At 45.1% G+C, this 13,249-nt stretch overlaps 1 non-coding gene across 1 annotated transcript; it reads left to right on the top strand.

Moving 5' to 3' along the window:
- The first annotated feature begins 2,838 nt into the window (after nucleotides 1-2,838).
- On the top strand, nucleotides 2,839-2,909 carry trnag-gcc (transfer RNA glycine (anticodon GCC)). The gene has a single exon. It is a non-coding gene; the product is annotated as a tRNA-Gly (tRNA).
- The last annotated feature ends 10,340 nt before the right edge of the window (nucleotides 2,910-13,249 follow it).

Raw genomic sequence — 13,249 nt, 5'->3', positions numbered from 1 at the left:
TAAGTCTCATCGGTACTTATTCCTCTTTCATCCACTTGAAACCCTTGTCACCTGAGCATTTGTGCTACAGTGATAGAGATCTCACCATCCACTCGGGAGGTTGTTGCTTGATTCGCGGCCAATGGTTATCCTCGATCTATATAGAAGAGGATGGCTATTATTGTAACAACCAGACATTTGTGTCTGTCTCTCTCTCTCTTTCACTCACTCACTCATCTATCTATAATGATTGGTACTTCTTTCTACATCATCCCATCCGGACGTTCCTTTTTCCCGTGCCTTAGTAATCCCGAGGTCTTGGTCTGATTGGTACTAATTCATCGTTCAAGCATTTCAAACCCTTGTCACCTGACCATTGGTCCGACAGTGGTAGAGATCTCACCTGCCACTCGGGAGGTTGTTGCTTGATTCGCAGCCAATGGTTATCCTCGATCTATATAGAAGAGGATGGCTATTATTGTAACAACCAGACATTTGTGTCTGTCTCTCTCTCTCACTAACTCAGTCATCTATTTATAATGATTGGTACTTCTTTCTACGTCGTCCCATCTGGACGTTCCTGATACCCGCGACTTTGTAATCCTGAGGTCTGGGTCTGATTGGTACGTTTTCCTCCTTCTGCATAGACGACGATGACTTCATCGTGCCATCCAGAGGTTCGTCTGTGCCTCATTGGCTCGTGTTGGCTGCATCATTCATGTTTTATGGGTTAAAGTTCTGATTGGTACTTATTCCTCCTTCAGCCGGTTCAAACACTTATCACCTGAGAATTGGTCCTACAGTGGTAGAGATCTCACCTGCCACTCGGGAGGTGTCTGCTTGATTCGCGGCCAATTTTTTTCTCCGTTCTATATAGAAGAGGTTAGCTATTATTGTAACAACCAGACATTTGTCTCTCTCTCTCTGTCACTCACTCACTCATCTATCTATAATGATTGTTACTTATTCCTTGTTCAACTACTCGAAACCCTTGTCACCTGAGCATTGGTCCTACAGACGTAGAGACCTCACCTGCCACTCGGGAGGCCTTTGCTTGATTCGCGGCCAACGGTTTTCCTCGTTCTATATAGTAGAGGATGGCAAATCATTGCAACAACCAGACATTTGTGTCTGTCTCTCTCTCTCACTTACTCTGTCATCTATTTATAATGATTGGTACTTCTTTCTACTTCTTCCCATCTGGACGTTCCTGATACCCGCGCCTTTATAATCCTGAGGTCTGGGTCTGATTGGTACTTTTTCCTCCTTCTGCATAGACGACGATGACTGCATCGTGCCATCCAGAGGTTCGTCTGTGCCTCATTGGCTCGTGTTGGCTGCATCATTCATGTTTAATGGGTTAAAGTTCTGATTGGTACTTATTCCTCCTTCAGCCGGTTCAAACACTTATCACCTGAGAATTGGTCCTACAGTGGTAGAGATGTCACCTGCCACTCGGGAGGTGTCTGCTTGATTCGCGGCCAATTTTTTTCTCCGATCAATATAGAAGAGGTTAGCTATTATTGTAACAACCAGACATTTGTCTCTCTCTCTCTGTCACTTACTCACTCATCTATCTATAATGATTGGTACTTCTTTCTACATCATCCCATCCGGACGTTCCTGTTTCCCGCGCCTTAGTAATCCCGAGGTCTTGGTCTGATTGGTACTTATTCATCGTTCAACCATTTCAAACCCTTGTCACCTGACCATTGGTCCGACAGTATTAGAGATCTCACCTGCCACTCGGGAGGTTGTTGCTTGATTCGCGGCCAATGGTTATCCTCGATCTATATAGAAGAGCATGGCTATTATTCTAACAACCAGACATTTGTGTCTGTCTCTCTCTCTCACTAACTCAGTCATCTATTTATAATGATTGGTACTTCTTTCTACGTCGTCCCATCTGGACGTTCCTGATACCCGCGCCTTTGTAATCCTGAGGTCTGGGTCTGATTGGTACTTTTTCCTCCTTCTGCATAGACGATGATGACTGCATCGTGCCATCCAGAGGTTCGTCTGTGCCTCATTGGCTCGTGTTAGCTGCATTATTCATGTTTTATGGGTTAAAGTTCTGATTGGTACTTATTCCTCCTTCAGCCGGTTCAAACACCTATCACCTGAGAATTGGTCCTACAGTGGTATAGATCTCACCTGCCACTCGGAGGTGTCTGCTTGATTCGTGGCCAATTTTTTTCTCCGTTCTATATAGAAGAGGATGGGAATTATTGTAACAACCAGACATTTGTGTCTGTCTCTCTCTCTCTCTTTCACTCACTCACTCATCTATCTATAAAGATTGGTACCTCTTTCTACATCGTCCCATCCGGACGTTCCTGTTTCCAGTGCCTTAGTTATCCCGAGGTCTGGGTATGATTGGAACTTATTCCTCTTTCATCCACTTGAAACCCTTGTCACCTGAGCATTGGTCCGACAGTGGTAGCGATCTCACCTGCCACTCGGGAGGTTGTTGCTTGATTCGCGGACAATGGTTATCCCCGATCTATATAGAAGAGGATGGCTATTATTGTAACAACCAGACATTTGTGTCTGTCTCACTCACTCTTTCACTCACTCACTCATCTATCTATAATGATTGTTACTTATTACTTGTTCAACTACTCGAAACCCTTGTCACCTGAGCATTGGTCCTACAGACGTAGAGACCTCACCTGCCACTCGGGAGGCCTTTACTTGATTCGCGGCCAATGGTTTTCCTCGTTCTATATAGTCGAGGATGGCAAATAATTGCAACAACCAGACATTTGTGTCTGTCTCACTCACTCACTCATCTATCCTATTATCTATTATGATTAGTACTTCTTTCCCATTCAACCACTTAAAGTTTTCATAACCTGAGCATTGGTTGTTCAGTGGTAGAATTCTCGCCTGCCACGCGGGAGGCCCGGGTTCGATTCCCGGCCAATGCATTTTCCTCGTTCTGCAAAGAAGACAATGATTACATCGTCCCATACGGGCGTTACTGTAACCCTGACTTAGTAATCCCGAGATCTAAGTCTCATCGGTACTTATTCCTCGATCATCCTCTTGAAACCCTTGTCACCTGAGCATTGGTCCGACAGTGGTAGAGATCTCACCTGCCACTCGGGAGGTTGTTGCTTCATTCGCGGCCAATGGTTTTCCCCATTCTATGTAGAAGAGGATGGCTATTATTGTAACAACCAGACATTTGTGTCTGTCTCTCTCTCTCACTAACTCAGTCATCTATTTATAATGATTGGTACTTCTTTCTACTTCGTCCCATCTGGACGTTCCTGATACCCGCGCCTTAGTAATCCTGAGGTCTAAGTCTGATTGGTACTTATTCATCGTTCAACCATTTCAAACCCTTGTCACCTGACCATTGGTCCGACAGTGGTAGAGATCTCACCTGCCACTCGGGAGGTTGTTGCTTGATTCGCGGCCAATGGTTTTCCCCATTCTATGTAGAAGAGGATGGCTATTATTGTAACAACCAGACATTTGTGTCTGTCTCTCTCTCTCACTCACTCAGTCATCTATTTATAATGATTGGTACTTCTTTCTACTTCGTCCCATCTGGACGTTCCTGATACCCGCGCCTTAGTAATCCTGAGGTCTAAGTCTGATTGGTACTTATTCATCGTTCAACCGTTTGAAACCCTTGTCACCTGACCATTGGTCCGACAGTGGTAGAGATCTCACCTTCCACTAGGGAGGTTTTGCTTGATTCGCGGCCAATGGTTTTCCCCATTCTATGTAGAAGAGGATGGCTATTATTGTAACAACCAGACATTTGTGTCTGTCTCTCTCTCTCTTTCACTCACTCACTCATCTATCTATAATGATTGGTACTTCTTTCTACATCATCCCATCCGGACGTTCCTGTTTCCCACGCCTTAGTAATCCCGAGGTCTAGGTCTGATTGGTACTTATTCATCGTTCAACCATTTCAAACCCTTGTCACCTGACCATTGGTCCGACAGTGGTAGAGATCTCACCTGCCACTCGGGAGGTTGTTGCTTGATTCGCAGCCAATGGTTATCCTCGATCTATATAGAAGAGGATGGCTATTATTGTAACAACCAGACATTTGTGTCTTTCTGTCTCTCTCTCTCACTAACTCAGTCATCTATTTATAATGATTGGTACTTCTTTCTACTTCATCCCATCTGGACGTTTCTGATACCCGCGCCTTAGTAATCCTGAGGTCTGGGTCTGATTGGTACTTTTTCCTCCTTCTGCATAGACGACGATGACTGCATCATGCCATCCAGAGGTTCGTCTGTGCCTCATTGGCTCGTGTTGGCTGCATCATTCATGTTTAATGGGTTAAAGTTCTGATTGGTACTTATTCCTCGTTCAGCCGGTTCAAACACTTATCACCTGAGAATTGGTCCTACAGTGGTAGAGATCTCACCTGCCACTCGGGAGGTGTCTGCTTGATTCGCGGCCAATTTTTTTCTCCGTTCTATATAGAAGAGGTTAGCTATTATTGTAACAACCAGACATTTGTCTCTCTCTCTCTGTCACTCACTCACTCATCTATCTATAATGATTGTTACTTATTCCTTGTTCAACTACTCGAAACCCTTGTCACCTGAGCATTGGTCCTACAGACGTAGAGGCCTCACCTGCCACTCGGGAGGCCTTTGCTTGATTCGCGGCCAATGGTTTTCCTCGTTCTATATAGTAGAGGATGGCAAATCATTGCAACAACCAGACATTTGTGTCTGTCTCTCTGTCTCTCTCACTTACTCTGTCATCTATTTATAATGATTGGTACTTCTTTCTACTTCGTCCCATCTGGACGTTCCTGATACCCGCGCCTTTGTAATCCTGAGGTCTGGGTCTGATTGGAACTATTTCCTCCTTCTGCATAGACGATGATGACTGCATCGTGCCATCCAGAGGTTCGTCTGTGCCTCATTGGCTCGTGTTGGCTGAATCATTCATGTTTTATGGGTTAAAGTTCTAATTGGTACTTATTCCTCCTTCAGCCGGTTCAAACACCTATCACCAGAGAATTGGTCCTACAGTGGTACAGATCTCACCTGCCACTCGGAGGTGTCTGCTTGATTCGTGGCTAATTTTTTTCTCCGTTCTATATAGAAGAGGATGGGAATTATTGTAACAACCAGACATTTGTGTCTGTCTCTCTCTCTCTCTTTCACTCACTCACTCATCTATCTATAATGATTGGTACTTCTTTCTACATCATCCCATCCGGACATTACTGTAACCTGTGACTTAGTAATCCCGAGATCTAAGTCTCATCGTTACTTATTCCTCTTTCATCCACTTGAAACCCTTGTCACCTGAGCATTTGTGCTACAGTGGTAGCGATCTCACCGGCCACTCGGGAGGTTGTTGCTTGATTCGCGGACAATGGTTATCCCCGATCTATATAGAAGAGGATGGCTATTATTGTAACAACCAGACATTTGTGTCTGTCTCTCTCTCTCACTAACTCAGTCATCTATTTATAATGATTGGTACTTCTTTCTACTTCGTCCCATCTGGACGTTCCTGATACCCGCGCCTTAGTAATCCTGAGGTCTAAGTCTGATTGGTACTTATTCATCGTTCAACCATTTGAAACCCTTGTCACCTGACCATTGGTCCGACAGTGGTAGAGATCTCACCTTCCACTAGGGAGGTTTTGCTTGATTCGCGGCCAATGGTTTTCCCCATTCTATGTAGAAGAGGATGGCTATTATTGTAACAACCAGACATTTGTGTCTGTCTCTCTCTCTCTTTCACTCACTCACTCATCTATCTATAATGATTGTTACTTATTCCTTGTTCAACTACTCGAAACCCTTGTCACCTGAGCATTGGTCCTACAGACGTAGAGATCTCACCTGCCACTCGGGAGGTTGTTGCTTGATTCACGGCCAATGGTTATCCTCGATCTATATGGAAGAGGATGGCTATTATTGTAACAACCAGACATTTGTGTCTTTCTGTCTCTCTCGCTCACTAACTCAGTCATCTATTTATAATGATTGGTACTTCTTTCTATTTCATCCCATCTGGACGTTCCTGATACCCGCGCCTTAGTAATCCTGAGGTCTGGGTCTGATTGGTAATTTTTCCTCCTTCTGCATAGACGACGATGACTGCATCGTGCCATCCAGAGGTTCGTCTGTGCCTCATTGGCTCGTGTTGGCTGCATCATTCATGTTTAATGGGTTAAAGTTCTGATTGGTACTTATTCCTCCTTCAGCCGGTTCAAACACTTATCACCTGAGAATTGGTCCTACAGTGGTAGAGATCTCACCTGCAACTCGGGAGGTGTCTGCTTGATTCGCGGCCAATTTTTTTCTCCGTTCTATGTAGAAGAGGTTAGCTATTATTGTAACAACCAGACATTTGTCTCTCTCTCTCTGTCACTCACTCACTCATCTATCTATAATGATTGTTACTTATTCCTTGTTCAACTACTCGAAACCCTTGTCACCTGAGCATTGGTCCTACAGACGTAGAGACCTCACCTGCCACTCGGGAGGCCTTTGCTTGATTCGCGGCCAATGGTTTTCCTCGTTCTATATAGTAGAGGATGGAAAATCATTGCAACAACCAGACATTTGTGTCTGTCTCTCTCTCTCTCTCACTTACTCTGTCATCTATTTATAATGATTGGTACTTCTTTCTACTTCGTCCCATCTGGACGTTCCTGATACCCGCGCCTTTGTAATCCTGAGGTCTGGGTCTGATTGGTACTTTTTCCTCCTTCTGCATAGACGATGATGACTGCATCGTGCCATCCAGAGGTTCGTCTGTGCCTCATTGGCTCGTGTTGGCTGCATCATTCATGTTTTGTGGGTTAAAGTTCTGATTGGTACTTATTCCTCCTTCAGCCGGTTCAAACACCTATCACCTGAGAATTGGTCCTACAGTGGTAGAGATCTCACCTGCCACTCGGAGGTGTCTGCTTGATTCACGGCCAATGGTTTTCCCCATTCTATGTAGAAGAGGATGGCTATTATTGTAACAACCAGACATTTGTGTCTGTCTCTCTCTCTCACTCACTCATCTATCTATAAAGATTGGTACCTCTTTCTACATCGCCCCATCCGGACGTTCCTGTTTCCAGTGCCTTAGTTATCCCGAGGTCTGGGTGTGATTGGAACTTATTCCTCTTTCTTCCACTTGAAACCCTTGTCACCTGAGCATTGGTCCGACAGTGGTAGCGATCTCACCTACCACTCGGGAGGTTGTTGCTTGATTCGCGGACAATGGTTATCCCCGATCTATATAGAAGAGGATGGCTATTATTGTAACAACCACACATTTGTGTCTGTCTCTCTCTCTCACTCACTCATCTATCTATAGAGATTGGTACCTCTTTCTACATCGTCCCATCCGGACGTTCCTGCTTCCCGTGCCTTAGTTATCCCGAGGTCTAAGTCTGATTGGTACTTATTCATCGTTCAACCATTTGAACCCTTGTCACCTGACCATTGGTCCGACAGTGGTAGAGATCTCACCTTCCATTCGGGAGGTTGTTGCTTGATTCGCAGCCAATGGTTTTCCCCATTCTATGTAGAAGAGGATGGCTATTATTGTAACAACCAGACATTTGTGTCTGTCTCTCTCTCTCTTTCACTCACTCACTCATCTATCTATAATGATTGGTACCTCTTTCTACATCATCCCATCCGGACGTTCCTGTTTACCGCGCCTTAGTAATCCCGAGGTCTTGGTCTGATTGGTACTTATTCCTCGTTCATCCACTTGATACCCTTGTCACCTGAGCATTGGTCCTACAGTGGTAGAGATCTCAGCTGCCACGCAGGAATTCATTGCTCGATTCGCGGCCAATGGTTTTCCCCGTTCTATATAGAACAGGATGGCAAATAATTGCAAAAACCAGACATTTGTGTCTGTCTCTCTCTCTCACTCACTCATCTATCTATAAAGATTGGTACCTCTTTCTACATCGCCCCATCCGGACGTTCCTGTTTCCAGTGCCTTAGTTATCCCGAGGTCTGGGTGTGATTGGAACTTATTCCTCTTTCTTCCACTTGAAACCCTTGTCACCTGAGCATTGGTCCGACAGTGGTAGCGATCTCACCTACCACTCGGGAGGTTGTTGCTTGATTCGCGGACAATGGTTATCCCCGATCTATATAGAAGAGGATGGCTATTATTGTAACAACCACACATTTGTGTCTGTCTCTCTCTCTCACTCACTCATCTATCTATAGAGATTGGTACCTCTTTCTACATCGTCCCATCCGGACGTTCCTGCTTCCCGTGCCTTAGTTATCCCGAGGTCTAAGTCTGATTGGTACTTATTCATCGTTCAACCATTTGAACCCTTGTCACCTGACCATTGGTCCGACAGTGGTAGAGATCTCACCTTCCATTCGGGAGGTTGTTGCTTGATTCGCGGCCAATGGTTTTCCCCATTCTATGTAGAAGAGGATGGCTATTATTGTAACAACCAGACATTTGTGTCTGTCTCTCTCTCTCTTTCACTCACTCACTCATCTATCTATAATGATTGGTACCTCTTTCTACATCATCCCATCCGGACGTTCCTGTTTCCCGCGCCTTAGTAATCCCGAGGTCTTGGTCTGATTGGTACTTATTCCTCGTTCATCCACTTGATACCCTTGTCACCTGAGCATTGGTCCTACAGTGGTAGAGATCTCAGCTGCCACGCAGGAATTCATTGCTCGATTCGCGGCCAATGGTTTTCCCCGTTCTATATAGAACAGGATGGAAAATAATTGCAAAAACCAGACATTTGTGTCTGTCTCTCTCTCTCACTCACTCATCTATCTAAAAAGATTGGTACCTCTTTCTACATCGTCCCATCCGGACGTTCCTGTTTCCCGTGCCTTAGTTATCCCGAGGTCTGGGTCTGATTGGTACTTTTTCCTCCTTCTGCATAGACGACGATGACTGCATCGTGCCATCCAGAGGTTCGTCTGTGCCTCATTGGCTCGTGTTGGCTGCATCATTCATGTTTTATGGGTTAAAGTTCTGATTGGTACTTATTCCTCCTTCAGCCGGTTCAAACACTTGTCACCTGAGCATTGGTCCTACAGTGGTAGAGATCTCACCTGCCACTCGGGAGGTGTCTGCTTGATTCGCGGCCAATGGTTTTCCCCGTTCTATATAGTAGAGGATGGCAAATAATTGCTACAACCAGACATTTGTGTCTGTCTCACTCACTCACTCATCTATCCAATTATCTTTAATGATTAGTACTTCTTTCCCATTCAACCACTTAAGATTTTCAAAACCTGAGCATTGGTTGTTCAGTGGTAGAATTCTCGGCTGCCACGCGGGAGGCCTGGGTTCGATTCCCGACCAATGCATTTTCCTCGTTCTGCAAAGACGACAATGATTACATCGTCCCATCCGGACGTTACTGTAACCCGTGACTTAGTAATCCCGAGATCTAAGTCTCATCGGTACTTATTCCTCTTTCATCCACTTGAAACCCTTGTCACCTGAGCATTTGTGCTATAGTGGCAGAGATCTCACCATCCACTCGGGAGGTTGTTGCTTGATTCGAGGCCAATGGTTATCCTCGATCTATATAGAAGAGGATGGCTATTATTGTAACAACCAGACATTTGTGTCTGTCTCTCTCTCTCTTTCACTCACTCACTCATCTATCTATAATGATTGGTACTTCTTTCTACTTCATCCCATCTGGACGTTCCTGATACCCGCACCTTAGTAATCCTGAGGTCTGGGTCTGATTGGTACTTTTTCCTCCTTCTGCATAGACGACGATGACTGCATCATGCCATCCAGAGGTTCGTCTGTGCCTCATTGGCTCGTGTTGGCTGCATCATTCATGTTTAATGGGTTAAAGTTCTGATTGGTACTTATTCCTCGTTCAGCCGGTTCAAACACTTATCACCTGAGAATTGGTCCTACAGTGGTAGAGATCTCACCTGCCACTCGGGAGGTGTCTGCTTGATTCGCGGCCAATTTTTTTCTCCGTTCTATATAGAAGAGGTTAGCTATTATTGTAACAACCAGACATTTGTCTCTCTCTCTCTGTCACTCACTCACTCATCTATCTATAATGATTGTTACTTATTCCTTGTTCAACTACTCGAAACCCTTGTCACCTGAGCATTGGTCCTACAGACGTAGAGGCCTCACCTGCCACTCGGGAGGCCTTTGCTTGATTCGCGGCCAATGGTTTTCCTCGTTCTATATAGTAGAGGATGGCAAATCATTGCAACAACCAGACATTTGTGTCTGTCTCTCTCTCTCTCTCACTTACTCTGTCATCTATTTATAATGATTGGTACTTCTTTCTACTTCGTCCCATCTGGACGTTCCTGATACCCGCGCCTTTGTAATCCTGAGGTCTGGGTCTGATTGGAACTATTTCCTCCTTCTGCATAGACGATGATGACTGCATCGTGCCATCCAGAGGTTCGTCTGTGCCTCATTGGCTCGTGTTGGCTGAATCATTCATGTTTTATGGGTTAAAGTTCTAATTGGTACTTATTCCTCCTTCAGCCGGTTCAAACACCTATCACCAGAGAATTGGTCCTACAGTGGTAGAGATCTCACCTGCCACTCGGAGGTGTCTGCTTGATTCGTGGCTAATTTTTTTCTCCGTTCTATATAGAAGAGGATGGGAATTATTGTAACAACCAGACATTTGTGTCTGTCTCTCTCTCTCACTCACTCATCTATCTATAAAGATTGGTACCTCTTTCTACATCGCCCCATCCGGACGTTCCTGTTTCCAGTGCCTTAGTTATCCCGAGGTCTGGGTGTGATTGGAACTTATTCCTCTTTCTTCCACTTGAAACCCTTGTCATCTGAGGATTGGTCCGACAGTGGTAGCGATCTCACCTACCACTCGGGAGGTTGTTGCTTGATTCGCGGACAATGGTTATCCCCGATCTATATAGAAGAGGATGGCTATTATTGTAACAACCAGACATTTGTGTCTGTCTCTCTCTCTCACTCACTCATCTATCTATAGAGATTGGTACCTCTTTCTACATCGTCCCATCCGGACGTTCCTGCTTCCCGTGCCTTAGTTATCCCGAGGTCTAAGTCTGATTGGTACTTATTCATCGTTCAACCATTTGAACCCTTGTCACCTGACCATTGGTCCGACAGTGGTAGAGATCTCACCTTCCATTCGGGAGGTTGTTGCTTGATTCGCGGCCAATGGTTTTCCCCATTCTATGTAGAAGAGGATGGCTATTATTGTAACAACCAGACATTTGTGTCTGTCTCTCTCTCTCTTTCACTCACTCACTCATCTATCTATAATGATTGGTACCTCTTTCTACATCATCCCATCCGGACGTTCCTGTTTCCCGCGCCTTAGTAATCCCGAGGTCTTGGTCTGATTGGTACTTATTCCTCGTTCATCCACTTGATACCCTTGTCACCTGAGCATTGGTCCTACAGTGGTAGAGATCTCAGCTGCCACGCAGGAATTCATTGCTCGATTCGCGGCCAATGGTTTTCCCCGTTCTATATAGAACAGGATGGCAAATAATTGCAAAAACCAGACATTTGTGTCTGTCTCTCTCTCTCACTCACTCATCTATCTAAAAAGATTGGTACCTCTTTCTACATCGTCCCATCCGGACGTTCCTGTTTCCCGTGCCTTAGTTATCCCGAGGTCTGGTTCTGATTGGTACTTTTTCCTCCTTCTGCATAGACGACGATGACTGCATCGTGCCATCCAGAGGTTCGTCTGTGCCTCATTGGCTCGTGTTGGCTGCATCATTCATGTATTATGGGTTAAAGTTCTGATTGGTACTTATTCCTCCTTCAGCCGGTTCAAACACTTGTCACCTGAGCATTGGTCCTACAGTGGTAGAGATCTCACCTGCCACTCGGGAGGTGTCTGCTTGATTCGCGGCCAATGGTTTTCCCCGTTCTATATAGTAGAGGATGGCAAATAATTGCTACAACCAGACATTTGTGTCTGTCTCACTCACTCACTCATCTATCCAATTATCTTTAATGATTAGTACTTCTTTCCCATTCAACCACTTAAGATTTTCATAACCTGAGCATTGGTTGTTCAGTGGTAGAATTCTCGGCTGCCACGCGGGAGGCCTGGGTTCGATTCCCGACCAATGCATTTTCCTCGTTCTGCAAAGAAGACAATGATTACATCGTCCCATCCGGACGTTACTGTAACCCGTGACTTAGTAATCCCGAGATCTAAGTCTCATCGGTACTTATTCCTCTTTCATCCACTTGAAACCCTTGTCACCTGAGCATTTGTGCTACAGTGGTAGAGATCTCACCATCCACTCGGGAGGTTGTTGCTTGATTCGAGGCCAATGGTTATCCTCGATCTATATAGAAGAGGATGGCTATTATTGTAACAACCAGACATTTGTGTCTGTCTCTCTCTCTCTTTCACTCACTCACTCATCTATCTATAATGATTGGTACTTCTTTCTACTTCATCCCATCTGGACGTTCCTGATACCCGCGCCTTAGTAATCCTGAGGTCTGGGTCTGATTGGTACTTTTTCCTCCTTCTGCATAGACGACGATGACTGCATCGTGCCATCCAGAGTTTCGTCTGTGCCTCATTGGCTCGTGTTGGCTGCATCATTCATGTTTAATGGGTTAAAGTTCTGATTGGTACTTATTCCTCGTTCAGCCGGTTCAAACACTTATCACCTGAGAATTGGTCCTACAGTGGTAGAGATCTCACCTGCCACTCGGGAGGTGTCTGCTTGATTCGCGGCCAATTTTTTTCTCCGTTCTATATAGAAGAGGTTAGCTATTATTGTAACAACCAGACATTTGTCTCTCTCTCTCTGTCACTCACTCACTCATCTATCTATAATGATTGTTACTTATTCCTTGTTCAACTACTCGAAACCCTTGTCACCTGAGCATTGGTCCTACAGACGTAGAGGCCTCACCTGCCACTCGGGAGGCCTTTGCTTGATTCGCGGCCAATGGTTTTCCTCGTTCTATATAGTAGAGGATGGCAAATCATTGCAACAACCAGACATTTGTGTCTGTCTCTCTCTCTCTCTCACTTACTCTGTCATCTATTTATAATGATTGGTACTTCTTTCTACTTCGTCCCATCTGGACGTTCCTGATACCCGCGCCTTTGTAATCCTGAGGTCTGGGTCTGATTGGTACTTTTTCCACCTTCTGCATAGACGATAATGACTGCATCGTGCCATCCAGAGGTTCGTCTGTGCCTCATTGGCACATGTTGGCTGAATCATTCATGTTTTATGGGTTAAAGTTCTGATTGGTACTTATTCCTCCTTCAGCCGGTTCAAACACCTATCACCTG

The sequence above is a fragment of the Amia ocellicauda genome, chromosome 20 (assembly GCF_036373705.1).
Source record: "Amia ocellicauda isolate fAmiCal2 chromosome 20, fAmiCal2.hap1, whole genome shotgun sequence".
Taxonomy (NCBI): domain Eukaryota; kingdom Metazoa; phylum Chordata; class Actinopteri; order Amiiformes; family Amiidae; genus Amia; species Amia ocellicauda.
The sequence above is the reverse complement of the archived record's forward strand: the minus strand, read 5'-3'. Positions and strand labels throughout refer to the sequence as shown.